Raw genomic sequence first — 27,871 nt, forward strand, 5'->3', positions numbered from 1 at the left:
ATCAAAGTCGCGTCATTTGAAGCTCTCTACGGATGCAAGTGCAGATCCCCTATGTGTTGGGCTGAAGTGAGTGACATACAACTAGCAAAGAGGCAAGTGCATGATAGCACTCTCACCGGCCCGGAAATCATACAAGAAACTATGGAAAAGATCGTCCAGATCCGTGAACAATTAAAGGCATCCCGGGATCGGAAAAAGAGTTATGCTGATAAGCGACGAAAACCCTTGAAATTCTAGGTTGGTCACCACGTTCTGTTGAAGGTGTCACCATGGAAGGGAATGATATGTTTTGGAAAACATGGAAAACTAAATCCAAGGTATATCGGGCCGTTCGAGATCATTGCTAAAATCGGCCCGGTAGCTTACAAACTCCGACTACCACAAGAATTTAGTAACTGCATCCTACCTTCCACGTGTCTAACCTAAAGAAGTGTCTGTCCGACAAGACTCTTGTTGTCCCACTCGACGTAATCGAGGTAAAAGAGAGTCTACACTTCGTAGAGGAACCTGTGGAAATAATGGACACGGAGATCAAGAGAACGAAACAAAGTCGTATACCAATAGTGAAGGCTCGCTGGAATGCCAAGCGAAGACCCGAATTCACTTGGGATCAAGAAGATCAAATTAATGAATCAGAAATACCCGCAACTCTTCTTGTAGTTGCAAGAACCCGTCCAAGATGCAAATTTTGGGATGAAATTCCCTCTAACGGGGGGATGATGAGACAACTGGAAAATTTTGGAATAAGCAATGTTGAAAATGTATCCATGTATAAGTACAACCACAATGTAACCTTGTAATAAAACTTTGAAAACCAATAAGGGCATTGTTTGTATATATATATATATATATATATATATATATATATATATATATATATATATATATATATAGGGTTAGGTTATTTTGTTTTCAATATCTATTGTGTGCATGTATGACTGATTATAAACCAATAATTTTAGTTATTTTAAGAAAGTAATTAATGCATATTACATGTTGAAGATATAATGAGTATTAATTACATCTTCAGGATTTAATATGCATTAATTACTTACTTAAAATAATTAAAATGATAGGTCCAGAATCAATCATACATGCACACAATAGATAGTGAAAACATTTGAACCTATGTCTATATATATATATATATATATATATATATATATATATATGTGTGTGTGTGTGTGTGTGTGTGTGTGTACATACTTTGAAAATCATGTTCGTAATAAACATTTAAAAGTCAAGCCAAGTCAATATAGTAGGATTTGATGCATGAATTATGTCATGCCTTTGAGATTTCGCTTTTGGGGACCCATGAACATGAGATTTCGGTTGTGGTAGGTCCAAGATCACAAGCCTAGGCCGAAAACACCCAGGATCCAAACCACTAGGACCGAAAACACCATTGTGGAGGGATTAGGACCGAAATCAAATGGGGTACATGGTGATTTTGGTCATACTCCCACATTTTCGAGATTTTGATGTTTTAGGGGGGGGGGAATACAAGTCAAAATTTGTTTATCATACAAATACTTGCATGTTTCATCTTTATGTTAAAGTATAAGCCATTATTTGTATAATATATGGTTATCACTAGCTATTATACAACTATTTGTGATATATTAGTTTAAAATGCAAAACTAACTAACATAAAACATGATCTATATATAAAAATCATGAGAAAAATGATGATTTGAAAATCTACAAGGTTTTTGGAAGCTTTTTACCAAAAATCTAGCTTTTCTAACAAAAATGAATACATTCTAATTATTTCACCATGTTGTGGGTTACAACCCAAAAATATAAATGTTTTGACCATACATTTTGACACTAGACAAGATAACAACTTTGTATTTATATAAAAGATTATATAAATAGCCTCAAAAAACAAACAAGATAAACTATAATTGGTATAGTTTGTGGAGACACAATATCATTTCAGAAGAAACATATAATTATTTAAAGGTATAATTATGTTATTCACAAAAGGAAAAGGATTTTTAATTCATCACACGTAAACTCGTTAAATCCATTATTTGTGAGACACATCTTCATGTATTATCTAAGTACCAACAAAAGTCCTGAATTATAATTATAACCAGAGTCTCTTGGAGGGAGAACGAGACAATTGTGTACAGATTTATATGGGACCGACAATCCCGCACCTTAGCTGCTAGCTACAGTTGGACCGACACCCGCAACAGGCATATCAGTAATAGTATGGTTATAATAACTCACATGGGAAAACGACACAATTGGTTTACGGGGTTAACATACGTTCAAGTAGTTTTATATAAAGATAAAACTTCACAACACTATTTTCAGGACACTATTACCTACATTTTTAGTCTTGGGATTTAAGACTGATAAGCCCCAGACTCTACTTGTCTATTGCAAAAGGGAAATAAAAGGCAATTGGGTGATTCCTTCTCCTTATACTGGTATTTTGCCAAAGGGGTATTTTAGTCTTTTAGTCCTTTCTTTTAATTTGTCAATTAGTGAGTCTACAGCCAATCATCGGTTGAAACAATTGTTAGTGGGTCAGCACATGATTATGTTGGCTGTTATTTCCTTTTTTCTTGTCTCAAGCGGTAGTATATATAGTCCTTTTGTTATAAGGAGTCCTTAGCTAAAGAATTAATCTGTAAAGAACTTTGTTCTTCTTGGAGAGACCATTCCTCTCGAATGAATGGAAATCTATCTTTAATTTCTGGTATTATTGAGTGGTTTGTTCCTGTGAATCTGTTAGAATGTCTGGGGTATATGATAGATTCAACAAGGATCTATCAATTAGTATCAGAGCAGTTGATGCTGGGGAAAAATGATAGGAAATGAAAAACAACAACAACAATCCTTGTGGATTCAACAACAAGCAAAGGCCCAGGAAGAGCTGAGGATCATCCGAACAAAGTTGCTAGAAATGGTGAAGATAATGGAGATGCATCGTCAGAACCAGATAAAGAGAGAGGAAGAGACAGAAGCTGAGATAGCAAAAATGAAAGAGTATTACTACTCAGAGGAAGGAATGAAGGCTGAGAAGGCTAAGTGGAGGAAGATTTATTACTCCACTTTGAAAGAGAAAGAGAAAGAGGTCGATGAGAAGGAAGAAGAAGTATCATCTGAACTTTCTGAGTCGGAATCGGATGATGAAAAAGAATCATTGGAAGTTACTGAGTTGGAATCGGAACCTATGATGGAACCTCAACTTCCACCATCACTATTGTCGGCTCCACAGCTTTCTCCAGCACCGCTGACTCCACCACCTCTAGAGTTCAAGTTGAGTAAAGAGGGTGCAATTCTGGACAATGGAGACTCAAATAGGCTCGTTAAAAAATCTGAGGTGCCTTTGACGGATAGCCACAAACAACCATTGCAGTCGCCGCCCTACCTGCCGTCGTCGTTATCTCCATCTCCACCACCATCAGCTCCGTTTCCCCCGCCACATCTAGGACTCGAAAACAGCAGCGAGAAGAAGGTTTGGAACACAAGAGACGCAAATCGAGAAGTCAGGAAGTTGGAGATGCCCATGTTCGACGGTAACACCGAGAGCTGGATAATGGAGGCTGAAGGATTTTTTTTGTTTCACAAATCACTTGAAGATGACAAGTTGGAAGGAGTAGGATCTCTTGAAGGTGAAGCGCTATGTTGGTATGGATGTGAGCATCGTAGGCAGCGTATACCAGGCTGGGAAGAGCTGAAGGGTTTGCTCCGTCTCCGATGCAACTCGTCAATGGTGGAAGTGTTTTACGAACATCATCTGACCATTCCCCTGGTCAGAAAGAAGACGGAGCAGAAGACGGATCTGTTAAATGACGGACAGAAAGAAGTACTGGTAGGGTTTTGTAAAAATGGGCTTAAAAAGGATAACTGGGTCGAAATTAACATGTTGGGATCATTTATTCTAGATCAGACGATGGGCTTAACTACTAAGGTGAAGAAAAAAATAAACCCACATTTTGTTAAGGCGGTGACAAAAAAACCTCCGACAACAACAATTTCATCTTTCCACGCGTCTTCTCCATCCTTTCCAGCGAATAACTCATCAACAGAAACATATCCAAGTAACAAGCAACACGATTATAAAGAAGATTTTGACGTCTCTCTTGACTTTTGCTTCTCGTATCTAACTCATCATGGAAAGGTTAGCTGGAACGTTGATCATCTTAAGCCATGGAGGTCCAGTTCGATTCAGAATCAAGGGAAAATGAAGCATGTTCCTTGCCAAACTCGTTTCGTAACAGATAGGTCAGGTACTTCAGAATTCTCAAATAGTTTTGTTAAGGTCTATCACTTAGATTCTGACCTTGTAGAGATATTTCACCGAGGTAATACTGATATTGCAATCCAGATAACCAATGGAAGTTTTTCATGGGATGTTTTATCTGGTGATCCGGTTCTGAAAAATATAAATATCAAAGTTACTCATGGCATTAAGGTGGTTGTATGTGATAAGGGTGGGTCAAGAAAATCAAGTTTACTTTCATGTATCCCAGAAGAAATGCCTAAGCTGTCAGGAAGTGTAAAACTCAGGGGTAACAAAGCTTTTCTTGCTCAGTCTCCATGGATACATAGTGGAAAGATAGAGGAGAACATCCTATTTGGTAAAGATATGGACAGGATAAGGTATGATAAGGTTCTAGAAGCATGTGCATTGAAGAAAGACCTTGAGATTCTGCATTTTGGTGATCAAACAGTCATAAGTGATGCCCATACGGAAAGCCATCTCTATAAAGAATGTTTACTTGAATTGCTGAACTCAAAACATAGTTATTTATGTCAACCATCAAGTGAAGTTCTTGGCGACTGCTTATCTTGTCTTGGATTTAAAAGTTGGGGGGATCAAACAAGCTGGAAGGTATGATGGCACATTGAATTTAGGAAGTGAGTTTACGGAACTCGTTAGTGCTCACAACAAAGCTTTATCAGTGATTGATTTTATAAAGACTAGCTTGGGATCTAACACAACAAAAGGTATGGAGGAGGATAGGGTTGAAGTTGAGTCACAAGGTACAAAAAGACAACCGCTAGTTCCTAAAGAAGAAAGAGAGAAAGGAAGTGTTGGTTCTTTTGTATACTGGAAATACATTACAACTACTTACGAAGGAGCACTTGTACCTTGTATACTTGTAGACGCAACTGTTTATAAATTGCTTCAAGTTTCAAGCAATTACTGCTTGGCTTGGGCATCACCTGTGTCACAAGGGGAGGTACCTCTGGTTGGAGGATCTACACTTAAAATTGTTTATGTAGGTTTGGCATTTGGAAACGCTTTTTGCTTATTTATTAGAGCTCTGTGTCTTACAACATCCGGGTATAAGACAACTGATCTTCTCTCCCAAATAAAGAGGTCTTCTAAGAGCATATGGGTGTCGTATGTCATTTTCACTCACCTTGAGGACAAGGTGAAATTTTGGGACGCCGGTATTGATAAGCCCCATACTCTACTTGTCTATTGCAAAAGGGAAATAAAAGGCAATTGGGTGATTCCTTCTCGTTATGCTGGTATTTTGCCAAAGGGGGTATTTTAGTCTTTTAGTCCTTTCTTTTAATTTGTCAATTAGTGAGTCTGCAGCCAATCATGGGTGGAAACAATTGTTAGTGGGGTCAGCACATGATTATGTTGGCTGTTATTTCCTTTTTTATTGTCTCAAGTGGTAGTATATATAGTCCTTTTGTTATAAGGAGTCCTTAGCTAAAGAATTAATCTGTAAAGAACTTTGTTCTTCTTGGAGAGACCATTCCTCTCGAATGAATGGAAATCTATCTTTAATTTTTGGTATTATTGAGTGGTTTGTTCCTGTGAATCTGTCAGAATGTCTGGGGTATATGATAGATTCAATAAAGATCTATCAAAGACTTTATAAAGAAAATATCAGATTTTCTAGAATTTCACGAAACAGTACAAATTCTTCTCATACAAAAACGTTTATGAACTCACCAACTTAATTGTTGACACTTTTCAAAATCACTTGTATTCTCAAGAAACCAGTTACAGGTAAACCACGAGAGTTTTTGGTGGATGGGACGTCATCGCATCATGTTATTCATTTTTATCATATGCATTGGAAATCATGTAAACAATGTTTTGAGCACAATGTAAACTTATTAAATATTCAATAAAATGGTTGTAATGTTTTGATTTCTATTATTCAATTGTTATGATACTGTACATGAAGTCATCCGCCTCCATACGTTTCCGTCGTTTTGGTTTAGGTGTGTGACAAACATTTAGGAGCCATTTTAGTGTGTGTATCATGTAAGGATTGAACCAAAACCCTTACATAGGCAAGCTTCCTTAACATTTTATGAAATTGGGACTATGTCCATGCGTTCTCTATATTAGGTGAGATGCTCCTCGGAATTTGTGGTTCCATCATACATCTTCATTTTTGCCATCTAAAACATTTTTAGAACATCAATGTTGCATATTGGGGGTGCAAATCTTGAAAACCTATGGATGACATGTGAGACCTCTGGTATTGGTTGAATGTCGCCTGGTACACTTGAGATCATATCTCTTTATTTCATGGGCTCCTTTTTCCTCATCAAACTTATCCCAAGATATTGGGTATTAAGCTGGATGTTAAATATCCCTCCAAGATCTTGGAAAACAGGGCCTCTAGTACAACGAGTTACACCATCTGTGAAAATAGGAGTATGTCTTGATATGAAGTCTCGAAATTTAGGTTACCGGGATGCAAGATTTAATATGTAGTTGGTGTAGTTTCCATACTTTCAAACAACATTTTGTTGGTTTTGCTTTGCTCAGTGATGTGTCGGTCCTTCTAGTTAGCATGGATATGATCTTGTTGTTCGAGATCATAATAGCTATTTCTTGGGTCGTGCTCCTTGAGTATTGAACTGGCGAGGATGTTGGAACAGTCCTCTTAGGGATCTAAACATTCATTCTCTACGAGTTGACTACAAGAGGTGGGGGTTGCTGCAAAATTCTCTTTCTCTTGATTTGTTTTTTTTTCCTAAAATCTTGTTGATTTCCTGTTTTTGTTGTGATGAAAGATATTTCTCTGAAATGTTGTGAAAGTATGCCTTATGATTTTTGAAAAATCTATTGAATGTTGTGAAATTATACCAAAAGCTATGAAAGTATGTTTACGGTTTGCATATAGATTGCAGATTACATTTTTTATGTAAATGAAAAGGTCTCAACTAGATGCTTAGACTATTGGTGTTGATGCTCCACCCACTATTGATGTTGATGTTGATGAAGGATATCGTGAAGAAGTTACAGATAACAAGGGTGGTGGTCATAAAGTATCTTGGGTATCGCAACATTTTTTCCTACAATGATGTGTGCAAATTCTGATGTGGCGACACTTGTTTTAGGAATGTTGATATCTACAGTTGCATCCAAGTCGGCATTTTCTACTGGCGAGATTGTGATTGATGAAAGTAGAACCTCCCTTACACATGTGACTCCCAAATAACAAAAAACTTTATACAAGGATCCCTCAATCGCATGGAGGCCAAGAAACTTATGAGAGGCTTTCGTCCTTTCAACTATGTTATTTCTGGATAAATCAGCGCAGACATGACTTGTGATCACATACTCATTTATTTTCCATTTATATTCCACGATGGCTTATCCGAAAATCGTTTCAGCAAGTATGATGTTTGCACTAAAATCGAAAAATACTCGTACAATGTGAATGGATTATTGAGAGACCATGATTACAAAATTCTGATAAAACCAACATGGGGACCAAAGTCTCATAAGACTTTAGCTTAAGAGATTCAACTAGTGCCTTATACATGGTTCAATGCTAGAAAAAAAAAGCAAATTCAAAAAATTGACATGGTTAAACTGTGTTGTAACTTGTAACCCAAAGAATGACGGATTAGTGACGTGTTTCTTATTGTTTTATTTCATGTACTCCTCCTAGCTTCTGACTAGTATGTATACCTTGTTAAAGATAATATGATTTTTAAAATGGCAAGAAAATAATTTATGCCGACATAAATAGTCCAATGCTCACGAATCATAGATAAACTTTACACTTATAGAAGAGAGTAGTACCATTTTTTAGAAAAATAAGGGTCATGTTTTTTAATTGTTTTGAATGCCAATAATATTTTTGACACCTAAATATATACCTTGGAAAAAAGGGCAATGATTTTTAAATATTGTTGGTTGAAACGCATGAAAAGGATACAAATGGCAAATCACCAACCATAAAATTAAGTAAAAATCATAAAATCCAATGACTTTTCATTTCAAGTAAAATCTAAAAGCCTTCATGGTTGGGACGGCTATGCCCTCATGACATGAAACATTTCCAAAAATAGTAGTTTGAGTGTTTTGGCATGAGTTTTTTTTTCTAAAATCAATGAGTAAAAAACTACCGTGTTATCATGATCAAGTGTGTGTCTGTAGTAAGAATGTATTTTTGCCTCCATTTAGTGCACCTAGGAAGCTATGTCAACCTGCATATAATCACAAAAACCAACAACATACAAATGGAAATCAAGTAAGCTTGAAGAAGATGAGAGTTTGATTAAAAATCAGGGTCTCTTCTATTTCTACCTATGAGAAAAAGAATAAAGATACTAAATCAAGTTCAAAACTCTCATCTATTTATAAGGCTACTAATCCGAGTGTAGAGATATTTTTTCAACTTGAAACAAGGTGATGGAATTTTCAACTTGATTTATTATATTTATTCATTTTCTTCTAAATTGAAGAAAGCAAGATTAGAAAGAAAAAAAAACAAGAATTTCAAAAACAAATGTGATCATATGACATAAATCAAACCTAATGACTGACAATATAAGCCATAAGTTAGCTATGCTCATTAGGGCTCCATCGATGTACATTGAGAAATAAAAACAAGTAAAAATACAAATATAAATCCATTTGGGTTACAAAGGGAAAATCGTTTGATACGAACAAAAGAGGGGGGTTTGAATTTCAAATTAACCAAGCGATGACTACTCACCGTTACAGATCTTATCCGAAGTAAGTTTCAATGAGGACTAAAAGTATTTGCATTAAAATTTTGTAATAATATAAAAATATAGTTAATTAGTGATAGATATTTTAACCTCAGGGTTTGGTAGTTTGTTGTCAATCAAAGGCTCGATTTCATCCATTACTTCATGAGTAAGCATGTAAACGACTTCAAACAGCTTCATCTAAAGCTTGATCTGTATTTTGGTTTTTAAATGGTGAAACCCTATATCTCCTAATTAAACAAAAATGATTTTATAATGTGATCATACCTCATCGGTGATCATATTAGAGTACCCAAGGTTCAGTGATGCGGCAACTAGGTTCGCAAGACACCATGCAGGTGTGCAATGTGACCTACGAAGACACCCTTTGTATCAACATAGGTGGAATAGCCTACATATTCTGATGATATCATGTATAGGGATATCAAGGTCATATCAATGAAGAAACATAAAACTTTTTTAGTATATATTTTAGATAAATATTCAAAGACCAGCATTAAAAAAATGAAAAAGATTTTACCCGTGTAGGGTTAGGTTCATCACCAGGAACAGTATAGTTATGAACCCCATCCATATATCTGTCATATTGTGAATCCATGACAAATACACCGATTCCATTTTCCTTACATGCCCTTAACCTACAAGACAGCCGGTCAATTGGATGAGGAACAACTACTATAAGCAGCAACAGCTCAAAAAGATAAGGCATTTTACAAAATAAAATTGGGAAAACAAGGTAAACTTTAATTTTGAAAAATCTTATCATATGAAACATTATCTTCCAAAGGATACAAACAATTCGTAAAAGAAACTAGATTGCAATGGTAACCCCGAAGATAAGGAGCTTGAGTATTTATAGAAGTTCTTCTAACATGTTGTGGATGATTATCAACATGTTATGCAATTTTAGGTTCATTGTTACTAACAACTTAACCAAGTGACTCATTACTATTAATAATAGGAAGAGTAATGACATTGTTGACAATAAAATTAAGATTGATATGTAATTAATCATCATGTAAAGGTAATGGTAAAACAATTTAGGAAATGGATCAATGGGTTCAGTAACTTTATCTCTTTGAAAAGAAAAAAGAGTTTAATGAAAAAAAAAACATCTCTAGGGTAAAGAACTTGTCTACAAGCTATTTCAAAGAATTTATATTCCAGAACTACGTGAAAAACAATAAGAAAAAAAAAAGTGCAAACATATTAATGAAAATCCAAAAAAAATAGCATATAATGACAGAGAATGATGGCATTGGTTTGTATCATTCAGCAAAATCCCAAAATAAACGCTATGTTATAATATCAAATTAGATGAGATCATATGAGATTACCTACTGCCTCACAAACATTGTGTAAGTAGCATGAGCAGCTACTGGTCCAGTGAGTTTCAGTCGCTCAGCAATCGCAATAGCCTTCTGATTGGTCTGTTCACCAGATTCAGGAGGCTATTGAGATTGCTGAGCGACTGAAACTCACTGGATGAGCAGCTACTTACACAATGTTTGTGAGGCAGCAGGTAATGTCGTCTAATCTCATATGATTTGATATTATGACGACGTTTGTTTTGGGATTTTGTTGAATGATCCTAACCAATGCCATCATTCTCTATCATTATATGCTATTGTTTTTTTTTTTTGGATTTTCATTAATTATGTTTGCACTTTCTTTTTCTTATTGTTTTTCGCGTAGTTCTGGAAGTATGCTTAGCCTATAAATTCTTTGATATAGTTTAGACAAGTTCTTTACCCTAGAGATGCTTTTTTTCATTAAACTCCCTTTTCCTTTTCAAAGAGATAAAGTTACTGAGCCCATTGATCCATTTCCTAAAATTGTTTTACCAATACCTTTACATGATGATTTACATATCAATCTTAATCTTATTGTCAACAATGTCATTACTCTTCCTACTGTTAATAGTAATGAGTCACTTGATTAAGTTGTTAGTAACAATGAACCTAAAATTGCACAACATGTTAATAATCATCCACAACAGCATGTGAGAAGAACTTCTAGAAATACTCAAGCTCCTTATCTCCGAGGTTACCATTGCAATCTAGTTTCTTCTACGAATTATTTATATCCTTTGGAAGATTATGTTTCATATGATAAGGTTTCTCAAAATCAAAGTTTACTTTGTTTTCCCAATTTTATTTTGTAAAATGTCTTATCTTTTTGAGATGCTGCTTATAGTAGTGGTTCCTCACCCATTGACCGACTGTCTTGTAGGATGAAGGCATGTAAGGAAAATGGAATCAGTGTATTTGTCATAGTGTATTTGTCATGGATTCATAATATGACATATCTCGATGGAGTCCATAACTATCCTAGTCTTGGTGATGAACCTAACCCTACACCGGTAAAATTCTTTTCATTTTTTAATGCTAGTTTTTGAATATTCATCTAAAATATATATTAAAAAAGTTTTATGTTTCTTCGTTGAGATGACCTTGACATGCCACTTGATATCCTTATAGATGATATCATTAGGAGATGTAGGCTATTCCACCTATGCTGATACAAAGGGTGTCTTCATAGCTAACCTTGTATACATTCGTGGTGTCTTGCAAACCTAGTTGTCGCATCACTAAACCTTGGGTACTCCAATATGATCACCGATGAGGTATGATCACATTATAAAATCATTTTTGTTTAATTAGGAGACATAGGGTTTCACCAATTAAAAAACCAAAATGCAGATCAAGCTTCAAATGAAGCTGTTTGAAGTCGTTTACATGCTTACTCATGAAGTCATGGATGAAATCGAGCATTTGCTTTACAACAAACTGCGAGACCCTGAGGTTAAAATATCTATTACTAATTAACTTCTACATCTATACTATTACAAAATTTTAATGCAAATACTATTAGTCCTCAGTGAAACTTACCTCGGATAAGATCTCTAACAGTGAGTAGTCATCTAATCATCGTCGTTAATTTGAAATTCAAATCCCCTTTCTTTTGTTCGTATCAAACACATTTCCCTTTGAAACCCAAATGGATTTATATTTATATGTTTAATTGTTATTTTTATTTCTCAATGTAGATCGATGGAGCGCTAATGGGCATAGCTAACTTATGGTTTATATTGCCGTTCAATAGGTTAATTAGGTTTGATTTATGTCATATGTTCACATTTGTTTTTGAAATTCTTGTTTTTTTCTTCTGGTCTTGCTTTCTTCAATCTAGAAGAAAATGAATAAAGATAATAAATCAAGTTGAAAATTTCCATCTGCTTGTTTCCATGTCCACAATCATGTCTTAGGTGAAAAAAATATCTCTATACACTCGGGTTAGTAGCATTATAATTAGATGTGAGTTTTGAACTAGATTTATTATATTTATTCATTTTCTCATAGGTAGAATAAAAGAGGCTCTAACTTTTAATCAAAATCTCATCTTCTTCAAACTTACCTGATTCTATTTGTATGTTGTTGGTTTTTGTGAATATATGAAGGTTGACATAGCTTCCTAGATGCACCAAATGGAGGCAAAAGTACATTCTTACTGCACACACACACTTAATCATGATAACATAATAGTTTTTTTTACTCATTGATTTTAGAAAAAAAACTCATGTCAAAGCACTCAAACTACCTATTTTTGGAAATGTTTCGATGTCATGATGTCATAACCGTCCCAACCATAGAGGTTTTTAGATTTTACTAAACATGAAAAGCTATTGAATTTTGTGATTTTTTTACTTAATTTTATGGTTGGTGATCTGCCATTTGTATCCTTTTTATGCGTTTCAACCAACAATAATTAAAAATCATGGCCCCTTTTTTCCAATGTATACATTTAGGTGTCAAAAATATTATTTGTATTCAAAATAATTAAAAAACATGACCCTTCTTTTTCTAAAAAATGGTACCACCCTTTCCTATAAGCGCAAAGTTCATCTATGATTCGTAAGCATGGGACTATTTATGTCGTTGGCATAAATTATTTTATTGTCATTTTAAAAATCATATATATATATATATATATATATATATATATATATATATATATATATATATATATATATATATAACAATGGAAAGGAATTGTATCAAAGAAAGCCTAAAAGAAAAGATAAAAACGTTAATATACTTTAAGGTTAAACAAAACACGTGTTAGATGAATTGTTATTGTTCATCATTTAGCTTATTAGTTTCGGCTAACCCCCGTCCTATAATCGTTAATCCTTGTGAGAGCCAGAATGATATGTATAGATCTATACGTGACTGCACCCCTACCTGCAATTGCTAGCTACAATCCGTACAGGATAACGTTCTTAAAATCTAAATCTATTTTAAACGTCGATGAAGCGTCGTGCGGGGAATATATCAAGTCCATAGCATCGATTATAGGGGCTCATTGTAATGATGCCCATCAACCATAAATAAAACTGCCTAGAGGGACACTTTCTAGTAGTTGTATGATTCGGTAAAAATTATAAGTAGGATAGGTAATACATCATAAGGAAAATGTAAGATTTTAAATAAAAAGATTTCAAAAAAATTAGGATTGATAATATATCCTAAGGAAAATAAAAGATTTTAAAAGAAAAAGATTTCAACTAAGCGAAAGGATTAAGGAGAAAAATATAAAACATGTGAACTCTTCAACTTTATGTTGATGTTTTCAAAATACATGTATTCTCAGGAAAATGAGTAAGAAGGGTAGTTATTGAAGGAAGGAAGTCGCCCTGGAAGTAGCAGGAAGTTGACTTTGCTTATTTTATGTTTAGTTATGGTTAGGAAGTATGCTTGATTATCGAACAATGTAACCTAAAATAAATTTTTAATAAATAAAAGTAATGTTTGTGTTATATTTTTGTGTATTGTTCAATATACATGTCACCGTGATTCAATGTCCCTACGTCGCAACACACCGACGATTCCGCCGTCGGCCTAAGGTGTGACAGATTGGTATCAGAGCTATAGGTTATAACCAACTAATAATTACTTAGGAACTACGACTATAACCTAGGGCATACACTCTAATTAGGATAAACCTAATAAAAGTATTATTATTAATTAACATACGAATAAACTACTTACGGGGGAGGTGACATGGAACTATTGCTTTGGGTTGCTAGATTTTAGAACACCTTTTATGCTAAAATGGTCCTGCACAATAAGATATAGAGTTATATATACATAAAGTCCTAAAAACTAATATAATTATCATAACAAGAAATCCATGTAAACAAAAACTAAAAATTTTAGGTCAAAAACTATATCTAGGGTTAATACAGTATTGCGGCAATACCATAACTAGATTTAGAATGCGCACTAAGTTTTATTATGGTCCGACGGACGCACGTCCTAATTCTGGATAAGGTAGTTAATAAGCTAAACACTTGAGGATTCTTGGATCGGTAACTTAGTTCTACTTCTTGAGACTTTTGGATTAGAGGCTTAGATCGAGACCTGTTACGTGAGGATTTAGCACTAAGCTTGAGTTGTACCCTTTAAGGATATCTGGATTAATGGATAGATTCAGGTATCCGACATACCCCCCATATAGAGAATCACAGGAGATACGGTACTATCTACTACATAATTATAATAGGAAATTATTTGTATTTGTTGATTCTCATGCTATCTCTCATAAACATCTTTTCTGTGCAGGTGCAGGATATCAGAGCGATATGGAGAACATATAGGCTTGGGTGTCGTATCCCACATCGGATGAGGACCAGTTTGTACCACACACCCAAGAGACGGAGGTTGATTATGAGATGCCTTTACCCCTACACCAATATCAGTTGAGGAGGAGGATGAGCCCGCCGAGGATGAGGAGGATGAGCCCTTCGAGGATGAGGAGCCCGTTGAGGAGGATGAGCAGCACGATGAGGAGTTTGGCAAAGACCCTGTGGATAGCTCACCTTATCTAGAGTCATCATCCAGTGACGACCCTGTCGAGCTTGGCGAGACTGAGTCGGAGTCATCCTTGGAGGTTGTGACATCATTACCCCCACCTTCTAGACGACCTTTCAGATTGCATGCTTCAGGGCCTAGGGCGATGAACACCCCCAAGAAAATCCATCCTCATTCCATCCCGAAAGAGAGCAACATCCTCTCCATCATCACTTAGGGCAACAAAGAGGTCGTACCCCACCCACAAGTGGACTCCTCAGGTAGATGAGTGGATAGAGGATGAGAGCATCAGATTTTATGAAGTAGGTGAGTCCTCACAGACACCATTACGAGATCCCATTCCAGAGGACCCTAATGATATGCCGATATCAGTATTGGTTCCATGGGTAGCCCGACATGAGGATATTATACATCATAACGATGTGGATCGTGGTTCATTGAGGAGGGAGATCAGGTTGTTGGATGATAAGGTACAAGAGTTAGAGTAGAGGATAAATGTGGATGAAATGAAATTCCTCCATGCATACGACCATCTAGAGGAGGCTGATTCTCAGGTCCAGTCCAGCATCAACAGATTATGACAGATGGATAGGAGCATCATGTGAGAGAGTTAGAGCAAAGGGTGATAGTGTCGAAGATTTTTGTAGATTTTTGTAGTTACTACAGAGGTGATGATCGGGTATCTACATATTCAAATTGCATAATTAGTTGCATCAATAGTATTTTACTTTGGAATATGGTAGATAGTGCGAGCTAAGAAAGCAGGGAACTATATTTTTTGGGTTTGAAGGATGGAAAATTTGTAAATCAGATTATACACACTACTCTATCTTTTGTATGTAAAATAGATACTTTTCCTGTTCAAACCACCCTTTTGTAACCTTTCGGGAAATCACAATGCAAATGTAACTGAAAACCAAAATCCTTCCACAGAAAGGAAGGTGTAGCGGTTTAACTTGGTGGACAGAGAAAATGGAGTCTTGAATTTGAGATTAGCTTCTGTGCAGAGGATTCCAATGTAAAATTTGCCACTTGTACCTTTACAAATGCATCCTTAAGCCGGTGGACTAGTTATACGAAAACAAGGATTGTGAATACCATGGCCTGGAGCGAGCTAAAGCAGCTCATATGAACCGTTTTAATGATCTCACCGCGAGCTAAAGCAGCTCATATGAACCGTTTTAAGGATTGTGAATACCTTGGCTTGGAGCGAGCTTCTGTGCAGAGGATTCCAAGGAGTATTGCCCCCGCGAGGAAATAACAACTTTGGATCGGGAACGATGGAATTTGATGATGAAAAAAGTCGATATAGCCGCTTATATGAACCGTTTTAATGATCTCACCACCTTATGTCCCAGAATGGTTACTTCAGAATATAAGATGATAGAAAGGTACGTTTTGGAGGTTGCTCTAGCCCATTCAAGGTTTAGTCATCGCCTCAAAGCCAACCACGTATGACAGTGCTAAGAGACTAGCCTTCAACCTGACAAATCAAGAGATACATCGTGGCACAATGGTCCAGATGGCTGATCTCCCAAAGGCAGAGGATAAGAAGAGAAAGTTTGGAAGACTCCAAGGGAAGGGCTAGGCAGCCATCAGAGAAGAAGAGGTGTGAAGTGGTTCACGCATATGCAGTTACAACAGCCCAGCAGGGATTACCACCTTGATCCAGTACACATTGATCCACAGGAGGTAATCCAAAGTGCAATCTGTATGGGTATCATCGTACTAGAGCCTGCTGATCTATACTAACTGTGGCAGAAAAGGTCATTTTTCCAATAAGTGTAGAACTCCAACAAATCAAGGAACCGCAACAACAGCAATACGAGATAGAGTGTGTTATGAGTACAAAGAGATTGGGCATATGAGGAAGCATTATCCAAAGTTGTGGGGATAAGGAGGGAATGCTAGAAGTCGAGCATTTGTGATATGATCTAAGGAAGCCGTCCAGGATCCGACGATAGTTACTACAGTTACTGGTATGTTCCTAATCAATGACTCAGTGCCGATCTAAGTTATATTACCCTTGAATTTAGGAAATTATACATCAAATTCTAAGATGCTTTCATCGTTTATTACATAGCAACATCATTGTATGACCTTAACCTTGGAAGTTGGTATATCTTCATAAACTTCTATATGGTCAATGATTCCTATTGAATAACTTGACTTAATTTATTACTAAATTATCATGGTAGTTACCAGAACTTGGAATCTATGTATATATTAAATATATAAGAATTTATATCATCATTTATAAATATCTCTATTTAAGTATTACATACATTTATAATTTTGATATCAATAAATTAAGAATCTATATCATTATCTATACCAAATACTTTTTGTTGAAGTATTTCATAGATTTATAATTTGTCATTTGGAATTAATTTATAGTCAGAACATATATCAAACAAACAACCATTTGTCAATTGCACTAACTCAAAACAGAAGGGTAAAATGGTTCATTCACCCCCCCCCCCAAAAAAAAAAAAAGAAACAACATTTGATATGATCATGTCATATTCCAATTGTCCATAAGAGTAAGGAGCTATCAAAAACCACAATCTATACAAGGAAAATGTCTTCAGTAATCTTACTACTTGATAAAAAGACATCATGAGAAGCACATATAAGCATCAAATTAAAAAGGGTTGAAGTTTAATGTTCATATTTTAAATAGGTGTGCTTCCATTGAAATGCTAGAAACATTTGCATTCTCAATAGGAGACCGAGGTGAACAACCAACATCATAAAGTAGACTTTTGGAAGGAACCCACAAAAGAAAAAGAAAAAAAAATTCATGAATGCTTTTTGTTGTTCCAACTTGCATCAACAAAATATCCATTAAGCCAATGTTTTATTCATATTTTAAGTTTTATGGAGAACTATTTCCCCCTTCAATGTCATATCCAATATAACTTTCATCTCATTTCTAAATATTATTAGGATCATTAATTCTAGTTCCCTTCAGCCAAAACAAAATAGTCCAAAATCCACTTAATAAAAGAAACATGAGACAAAAAAAAATAGAATCTTTAAATTCATATAAATGCATACCTGCTCGATTGCTTCTTCAGTGAATGGATGCCAGTGAATGGATGCCAGTAACGCATACCTACATACTCTTCTATTGGGACATTCTTTTCATAAAGTGCTTTCCTCAACTCTTTAGCCTAAATCAACACAAAATACCAAATAAACAAATTTACATTTTAAACATACTAAAAACGGCTTAAATTTAGCAAAGACTTCCAGTTATTAGACAAATAATGACATAACCATATGTTTAAAACAGAGTATCATGCCTGATCATTGGTCATCTGGCAAAGAGGGGACCCACCACCAATTGCAGCATACACTTCCTTACTCTTGGGTGCTCTAGCAACCGATATAAATTGTGCCAAAGGCTTTTGAAGAAAACGAAACAATCTTGGTAGTCGAATAATATCCTGTGTGTAGTTAATTTGTCAAGATTTACACATATTTCCACAACTAGAATGTCAAAACAAATAGAGGGATAAATGCGAGAAATAGCAGCATACTTCAATTTATTTGTGTGTTGTATTTGTAGCATTCTTTTTTCATTTTTTTAATTCTTTCTATTAAAGAATATTACTTTCAACCTTTTTTTCTTATTAATGCAATCTACTTTCAATAATCTACCCAATTATAGCAGTGAAAATTGTTTTGTAATCGGATGACATTGCTATAATTGGATAGAATTCTCAAAGTAGAATATTGTAAGAGATAGAGCAAATGCCATAAAACCCCTTAAGTTTGCAAGTTTTTGTCGGTTTTACCCAAACTCGTATTTTAGGTCCATTAATGCCGCAAATTTGCAACTTTTTTTTTTCAATTTTAACCTTTTTGCAAATTTATCCAGTAAAACTGAAATTTTCTGCCATATTTAATGGCTTTAATGAACCAGAAAACCAAACTTAATGGTTTTTATGAACCAAAAAAGATGGCAAAACCGAACATTTCTGCCAAACATAAGGATTTTAATAAACTAGCGGATAAAATTGAAAAAAAAAAAGAAAACAAAAAAGTTGCAAACATCTGTTTTGATAAACCTAAAATCCACAAAAGAGTAAAATTGACAAAAACTTGGAAACTTAATGGTTTTTATGTCATTATCCCTAAGAAATAAAAGTAGAATACTGAAATACACAAACCATGAAAGTATGTTGCTATTTCTTGCATTTACCCAAAAATTTAAAACAAAAAACCTTCAACTTTACAAAAATCTTTACAGAAAGAAAATAAGGCTTTAATGTCGGTCACCTAGTGGGACCCTGTGTACCTGATTTACATATCAGATAATTCCAAGGCAATGTGGGCCAGTTCAAAGGTTGTCTCAAGAATAACCTTTTTACAGAAACTTTGCATAAAGTGTTTGAATTGAAGAAAAAAAATGGTGTATATCGGATCTGCCAAAAGGTTGAATAAGAAAGGTTGCACATCGTCAAGAGTTTCCGGATCTCCAAGATTGAGCAACAACACTCCTATTTTTCAACCATTGACAACAGAAGCGGATGTGTCTAGTGTGGTGGATGACAATAATGCCCTCAATGGCTTTAAATCTTTGTTGAGTGGCTGTTTTAACAAGGATTGTTTTGTTGAACACCCAAAGGCGCCTTTATGTTTTGAAGTTGTAAGAGATGAATTGATCGTATCAGAAGAGGCCTCCATTTGTACCACAACATTGGATACAACTTCAGAAGAGCAAATTGCTCGTGGCAATATTCTGTCAAAGGCAAAGAATCGATTCAGTAAACTATAAATTACAATGCCCTAGGGAATACAAATATGTAACCTATTTGGGAGAACAACAAGGATAAAGAACAAAACCCAGATAATAAAACCCTAAATCAAGTGAATTGACGAATGTAAGAAGAAGAACAAGAAGAAAATCACCCATTGAAGAAGTAAGCAAGAAATAGCTACTTAACAGATAAAAACTAAAAATTGAGTAAATCTCAGATACAGGAACCGAGGAAAACAACAAATAAAACAAAACAAAAGGTGAATCTTGAGAAATGACTATAATATAAGCAAAAGTGCAAAACCCAGATACAAAAACCCCAAATTCCCAACAAAGGCAACTTTGTTCAAAGAGAACAAAAACAAAACAACCCATTTCGGTAATATGCGCAAAAACAGAAAGGCAGTAAGTTATAAGTACAAAAGGACACTTACAAAGAGGTTTTCTGATGGAATCTTGGACGAAATGCAGAAGAAGGAGAAGGGGGGCATGGTGCCTGAATTCGGATGTTTATAGATGGACTTTCTTCATCGGAAACGGAATCAACTTTCGGACCTCCTAATTCCCAGATTCATCTGCTAAACTCAACCGGTTGCCTCAACTCAAAATAATGTCCATATCTCGCTAAAAATCCAAATAAAACGAATTAAACAGAAAAATCTCGGTAATGGTGGTTTCTGGCGATTTCGGGGTTGCCGGAGGCAGCGCCGAGCACCGCAGCGACGGCGAAGGATTGGGGATAATATTAGGGGGTGAGCAAGACACTTACTTGGCTTGAAGGTGGACTGAAACGATCTCACTAGCAGCTTCTTCCATATAAAAACCCTAGCCGGGTTCCAAACTTTGCTAACCGATTTCTCTGACAAAACTGCAAATTTGGTCCTTGTGGTTTTCAAAAACTTTTGGATGGGGTCCAAAAAATTTACAGCTTGCATGGAAGGTCCAAAATCAAGGTTTTTTTGGGTTTTTGGTCCAAAAAAACTTAAAAAGACGATTATGCCCTTTTATATTCTTTTTTGTATTTTTTATAATTATTCTAATGTTATTTTAATTAAAAAATAAAGAAAAAAGAAAAAAAAAGTATCCTCACCCCCTCTCTCTCTCTCTCTCTCTCTCTCTCTCTCTTTCTCTTCGTCTTCTCAAAAATCTCATGGAATTTATCTCTGATAACCCCAAATTGATGAACAAAACCCAAAATCAAGTAATAGAAAGAAATTGAAACCCAAACACAAAGACACACACATTCTAGCGCAAAGCACCCACATCAATTGGAAACAATCTCATCACAGTGAGTCTCTTGTCTCAATCGGACGAAGCAAACAAGAGGGGGAAGGCAATCACCTTCAAATTAGAGTGGTGGCTGGACAGAGAGGGTCGACGGAAGCAGCATTCGGAGGTGGCGATGGTTCACAACAGTGGCGGCAACGAGGTGGAGGTCGGTGACGGGTGGCAAGCGATAGCAGCTCCACTGCCTCATTCCCTTTGCGTCTGGAAATAACAATCGAGATGGAAGAAGAATGGGGAAAAACATAACAAACACAGCAACAACAAATTTCTTGGAGTCTAATTCTGAAACTCACAAGAACATATATACACACAGATTTCTTGATTTCTTATAAAATTCCCTTTTTTTGGACCTCCGATTTTGGATCTTCGTGTTCTTGGACCTCCGATTTTACTCTGTAACTCAACTAAATCAAGACCTTCATCCATGTTCAAAAACCATTACAAAACTGCAACTAAATCAAGACCAAGACCCATAAATTCCATGAAATCAAACCCAATGAACTTAAATCACCACATCCAACCCTTGACCTTCAACATCGAATCAATAAATCAAAGTTATCCACCTAGAAATCGAACCATTGGACGTCTACGGTTGCAACGTGGGTAAGGGGTGAGGCTGTGAACTTCTCAAGTTCAGTAGTATCCATGGATTCGCTCTAGAAACTCATTGCGAAGGAGAGAGAAAAGGGGCGAGTGAAAGAGTATGTGATGGAGAGGGAGAGAAAGAAGAAAGAAAGAAAGAGTTCAGGCAGACCATGTAAGGAAGAAGTCAAGTAGATGGAGGCATGTGGGATGTAGTCGATGGACAATGAGAGAAAAGGCCGAAAGGGTTAGGAAAATATAGTAACGGGTTTTTTTTTGACTTTCTTGAGAGAGAGAGAGAGAGAGAGAGAAAGGAGGGTTTTGGTGAGATTTTATTTTTTATTTTTTATTTTTAATTAGTTAAATACCAAAATAAATAAAGAAAATATAAAAAAGAAATGAAAAGGGCAAAATCGACTTTTCAAGTGTATCAGGGACCAAAAACCCAGAAAAACTTTGATTTTGGACTTTCCATGCAAGTTGGAAACTTTTTGGACACTATCCAAAGTTTTTTGAATACCACAGGGACCAAATTTGTAGTTTTGTCGATTTCTCTCGATAATGGAGCTGAAAAAGAGAGTGGTTAGGTTCAAAGGTCGGGTCTAAGCGTATTTGAGGTAGAGGATGAAATTCCTTTCAAAAAGATCGAGATTGTTGGTCTAAAAATGTAGAAAACGACAGCGACGTTGATACTGTGAATGGAGTTTCAATTTCTGAAATGGCATATTGGTCCCTGAAACTTGGCACATTAACATTTTTGACCCTGTATTCGAATTCCTCTTCAAAACTTATTTCGGGAAATTGCACAGTTTGCACTATACCGCATGAACTTATAAACCATACTTATTTTAAATAAATCAATTTATTTTTTAATTATTATTATTATTATTATTATTATTATTATTATTATTTTAACCCTTTATATTTATATAAAGTCTTTTATTTAATTAATTCACTTGCCAAACTTATAAAATTTAGTCTTTAATTATACAAGTACTCGTTATTATTTATCAACCCTATTATGAAATCATTAAAAGGAAATGGGTGTTATAAGATAGGGTAAGTCGGGTCGAATCCACGAGAAGTCCGTGTTCAAACTTTGTGTTGAATAGTCAATAAAAGAAGAAATAATACTTGCAACTGTTATAAACTAATTACACCGAAAACAATGAAAAATGTTTGAAACTTTATTAATTGAGACAAACTTTTAATGAGAAAACTAAGATACTTTTGATTCAATTATCAGACAGTTTAGATTCACACACAATATGTTAATTTAACTAGTTGTCTTGCTTCCTATGTCTAAATGGATTAGGAACAATTGGTGAATTAGCAATAAAGTATCTTACAACTACCTATTAAAATATTAAGATTGAATATCAGAAATTGGAATAATACATGTTGATTCAACCAATTGCCTTTATTCTTACACTACTTGAACTAGGAAAAAATGGTGGAATGACAATATACTATTTTAGTTATGACATCAAACGAATTCACACAATCCAATCTCAATTATAATTACTAAAAATCATCACATGAAGCATAAAATAACAACTGAACTCAATTAGAATCAAGTAATAATCAAGTGCGTTATCCAAACGTCCTAAACATTCCTGGGTGTAACTGGTGTTGTAACTTGTAACCCTAAGAATGACGGACTAGTGGCATGTTTCTTGTTGTTTTATTTCATGTACTCATCCTAGCTTTTGACTAGTATATATGGTGGCCGTTGAAAAAATTGGTGAAATCTCTAGGAAATTATACCTTGTTAAAGATAATGTGATTTTTAAAATGACAAGAAAATAATTTATGTCAACGACATAAATAATCCCATACTCAGGAATCATAGATGAAGTTTACCATTTTTTTGAAAAAAGAAGGGCCATGCTATTTAATTATTTTAAACGAAAATAATATTTTTGACACCTAAATATATACCTTGGAAAAAAAGGGTCATGATTTTTAATCATTGTTGGTTAAAAACGCATGAAAAAGATACGAATGGCAGATCACCAATCACAAAATTAAGTAAAAAAATCACAAAATCGAATGACTTTTCATGTTAAGTAATATCTAAAAATCTCTATGGTTAGGACAGCTATGGCCTTCATGACATGAAAGCTTTCTAAAAATAGGTGGTCTGAGTGCTTTGGCATGAGTTTTTTTATTTCTAAATTCAATGAGTAAAAAAACTACAATGTTATCATGACCCTAACAAGAAATATAGTTAATTAGTTATAGATATTTTAACCTCAAGGTTTGGCTGTTTGTTGTCAATCAAAGGCTCGATTTCATCCATGACTTGATGAGTAAGCATGGCAACGACTTCAAACAGCTTCAGCTAAAGCTTGATCTGCATTTTCGTTTTTTTAATTGGTGAAACCCTATGTGTCCTAGTTAAACAAAAATGATTTTATAATGTGATCAGACCTTGTCACACCCCAAAACCGGAACGGCGAAAACATTATGGGGTGGATGACGTCATGTCAAGTATCACAACACATGCATTATAGTAATCAAAGTACAACAAAACATTGCATTAATAGTAATAGTTTTACATGGTTTACATTACAATACATCAAAGTAATACAAGTAAGTATAATAAGTACAGCTTGGTACTAAGCTATCTTCATCAACAGCTCCGGGAATGTACCTGTCTAAAGCTGACCTGAGAATACAAGTTATTTGAAAAGCGAGTATCAATATTTTTACAAATGTTGGTGAGTTCATAAGTATTTAGTGTCATTTTATTCAAATAACTTTATAAAAAGTAGCAGTTTAAGAATTCACAGTGTATTAGAGTTCTTTCCAGAAATCCTATATTTTCTTTAATAAAAGCAGCCTTCTACCAAGACTGGACGGAGTAATTGTGGTAAAAAGTAGTTTTCCCTTAGACGTTATCATTATCAAAATACAGAATTTTATTGTTAAAGAAAGCAGGAGAAATCAGGGAAATGAGATATGCCTCAGCAGTGAAGACTGCTGACTAAGGCAAGAGGAATCATAGACTCCAGGAAAATATCGAATGAACGACACGCCTGGCTCTGTATAACAAAAGGAGACACAGACCTCAGGCGGTACCAAATGAGAGGTACGGCTAGCAAGGTCTAAAAGCAGAGGGTACAGAACCCAGACAGTATCAAATGAAAGATACAGCTAACGACGTCTACAAACAGTGTGACTCTGAAAGAGGGTTTCCAGCATATAGTAACCCGGGATACTCGTAACCATACTGACTAGAGTACCAGACGCCCTACAAGCGTCTATAAAATATGACATTTGTCACCTGTTGGCTTGGTAGGCCGGGACTGTAGCTAGTAGTCTGGGTGCGGGGGTGTCAATCCCGTATAGATCTATACACACAATGTCCGCTCTCCCTACAGGAGACTTTGGTTACCAACTAGACGACGGAGAAGGCCGTGTCCCGAAGATGCATCCCAAATAATGGGTAGTGACTTCCAAATAGTGGGTAGTAGGTTTCTAGTCGGTAGTGGGTTTCCAATATAAGTGTTGAACTAGAGGTAGAGACTCATAACTGAAATGACTAGAGTAAACCTATATGTCTATGCTCGCATACATAATATATAACTAATGAACCAAACGACCTTCGGACGGCCATCCGATCCCACCAGACCACATCTCAACGAAGAAAAGGAAATAGGGCGAACGAGCCTTCCTAAGTCCTTCAATCATTATTTATATGTACCTATACAAGCACAAACATACATCTAACTACGACTGAGTGTGTAACAAGTGGAAACATATCGTGTGGATTAACCGAATCGTGTGGAATAACCGAATCGTGAAGTATAAGCGTACCAAATATAAGTGTACCACGAAGTGGAAACGACAATTGGTGAAGTAAGAGCGTCTAACAGGTATAAGCGACTACAAGTGTAAGCGAAATAGAGGCAATAACAGGTATAAACGCATCACGAAGTGAAAGCGTTATCAAGTAGGAGTTTAAACTAAGTGAAAGCGAAGCAGCGGTAACTAACAAGTAAAAGTATACAACATGAAAGAGAACTTTTATACTTGAGAAATCCCGACAGGGTATTCTTTTGTAAAATAAGTTGGAAAACCTTTGGAAATCCTTTGGAAAACCTTTATAAACAAGTTTAAAATGAATTCTGATAAAACAATATAAGTAAAAGATTTGAACAAGAGAAAACATTTTAGAAAACCATTTATAGCGTCCTACTCGGTAAAACAGTTTACAGTGTGGTAAATCTTTATGCATGCGGGTTATCAATCACATGTGATTGCTATGATGACTGGCATGTTTAACTTGTATTCCCCCTATAAAACATGTAAAAGCATTTGAAAGGTTCAATCAGGGGTATGAACTCACCTTGTGTAAGTGGATCCGACGAAGGTGCCGGTTGGGTGCTCGGTGTCAAGTAAAGACTCGAACACACTCAATGACCTATTTAACATATGATAACATATGTTCACATACAATTAGTATATATAATACTAATTAAACAAGTATACGCACCCTAAGTAGCGGAAAACACTTTGGTTAAGTGTTTGGAGTGTCCCGGGTAACATCTAAGGGTGTGTATGGCCTAGGAATGGAGTTTACTCTCCGAGAGTAAACTCTCCATATGCTGTTTACGGCCCTGGGACAACTCCCCATGAGTTTACGGCCGTAAACTCATGGTGAGGGTTTTCTAGGGTGTTTAAAGGCTTTATCTTGATCGTGGAATTATACTAGGTCCAAATCTAAGTTGTATGAGTGGATTGGAGGGGTTTAAAGGGACCATATGGGAGTTTACGGCCCATGAACCACCCCTATGGGAGTTCACGGCCGTGAACTCCTGTACCCTTGGTTTTATTGCAGTTTAAAGTCCCTATTTCACTTCTAGCATTTTATAATAAAGGATGAGGCCATTTGGGGGAATTAAAACTAACATTTGGCATGGTTTGGGGGTGTTTACAGCCTAAGCATGTGCTTGGGTCGTAAAATCCTTTTTGCCCCTCAATTCTATGTGCTTAAATGTTCTAAACCCGAAATAGCATGTCCCTAATTTATGTATTAAGCCTAAGGGTGGTTTGGGAGTGTGTTTGGGGCATTTTTGCAAGGTTAAGAGGTGTTTACGGCCTAAGCATGTGCTTGGGCCGTAAACTCTCTTTTATGCCCTAAAATCTTATGTTTTGATGATTAAACACTCCTAGACAAATTCCTTAATTGGTTCCTAGGCTCAATGGGACAAGTTTGGGTCATTTTGGCCTCATTTAAGGGGTTTACGGCCTAAGGAGGATCTTAGGCCGTAAACTCCTTTTCCACAGCTTAAATGGTCGATTTCCGGGTTACAAACACAACCAATAATGTTTAGAACAAGCTAGGGTAAGTGGATTTAGAATTTGGAAGCGTTTGGTTGCGGATTTGAGTCGAAAACGAGCCTAGAGAGAGAGTATAGAGAGAGAGGGTGAAAAAGGTTGAAATGGATTTTATTCCCCCTTATATAGGGGTTGGAGTTGAAGCTCAGTGGAAATCTACCCAATACTGCCGTTAAACGGGGCTTTTGGTCGCACCCGATTTAGTGGTCGTAATAATAAAAACTAACTTTTTCTAAATTACTATGGAAATGTAATTTAAGTGTTTTTATTTACTTTATTACGACTATAACGACGTGTATTATAAATAAAAACATTTATTTATTTGGCGACCTCTAACTAACAGACCTTTTATAAAATGGAATATTCCGTTAACGGTAACGGGGTAATGTAACGGAATAAGCTTGGGTTGTCACATCATCCCCCCGTTAGAGGGAATTTCGTCCCGAAATTCAGGTCTAGGCAAGGAAGTAGGTATGGATGATAGAGGCAGGAGGGTACTTCCTATTTGGTTTGTCCTCGCATTCCCCGGTGAACTCTGGTCTGTGTTTGTCATTCCAACAAACCTTCACCTAAGGGATGCGGATTTCCGTCTCGTGTAGCTAGTGGGTTCCGACTAGTGTATCTACGAGGTTAGGTTTCTCAATGGTTTCTATCAAGATGAGTGGGGTACAAAAAGTGATGTCGGGTAAGCACTTATCAAGTCTAGGAAGTGGTTCGATCGGGTGTGAAACTTGTGGATTTTCCGAAGGTAGTAGTGGTCTGACGAGGGTTGGACCAAATCTCTGTGAGGATCTCGGATGGTTCTAAGCTCTCGGAAGGGTAGAACTTTTTGGTACTTAGAACATAGTGTACTTCTAATGCGAGATCATCATTGGTGTGATCGTCATTCCGAAGTTCTAAATGTTCTCTCTAATACTGGAAGTGTAGTCCTTCAGGTTGGTTCTCAGGAAGCTCGGGTTGTCTTTGGTTTCGTGTTTCCTGTCCATTGGCCTTTAGAGGCTTTCTAGATCGTCGAATGGGTTGTGTGACTAAGGTTATCCGATTG

The 27,871-nt window shown here is 35.9% G+C and overlaps 2 long non-coding RNA genes across 2 annotated transcripts; one reads left to right on the forward strand and one right to left on the reverse strand.

Annotated features, from left to right (window-relative positions):
* The first annotated feature begins 14,254 nt into the window (after nucleotides 1–14,254).
* LOC145086557 (uncharacterized) lies at nucleotides 14,255–18,397 on the forward strand. The gene is made up of 2 exons (XR_013700497.1): nucleotides 14,255–16,822; nucleotides 18,142–18,397. It is a non-coding gene; the product is annotated as an uncharacterized LOC145086557 (long non-coding RNA).
* Nucleotides 18,398–18,496: 99 nt separating this feature from the next.
* LOC145086556 (uncharacterized) lies at nucleotides 18,497–20,472 on the reverse strand. Its single transcript, XR_013700496.1, has 3 exons — nucleotides 20,381–20,472; nucleotides 20,046–20,235; nucleotides 18,497–19,593 (listed from the first exon to the last, which is right to left on the reverse strand). It is a non-coding gene; the product is annotated as an uncharacterized LOC145086556 (long non-coding RNA).
* Between the last annotated feature and the right edge of the window lie 7,399 nt (nucleotides 20,473–27,871).

This window comes from Lactuca serriola, chromosome 2 (assembly GCF_051521515.1).
Source record: "Lactuca serriola cultivar US96UC23 chromosome 2, Lser_US96UC23_V15, whole genome shotgun sequence".
NCBI lineage: Eukaryota > Viridiplantae > Streptophyta > Magnoliopsida > Asterales > Asteraceae > Lactuca > Lactuca serriola.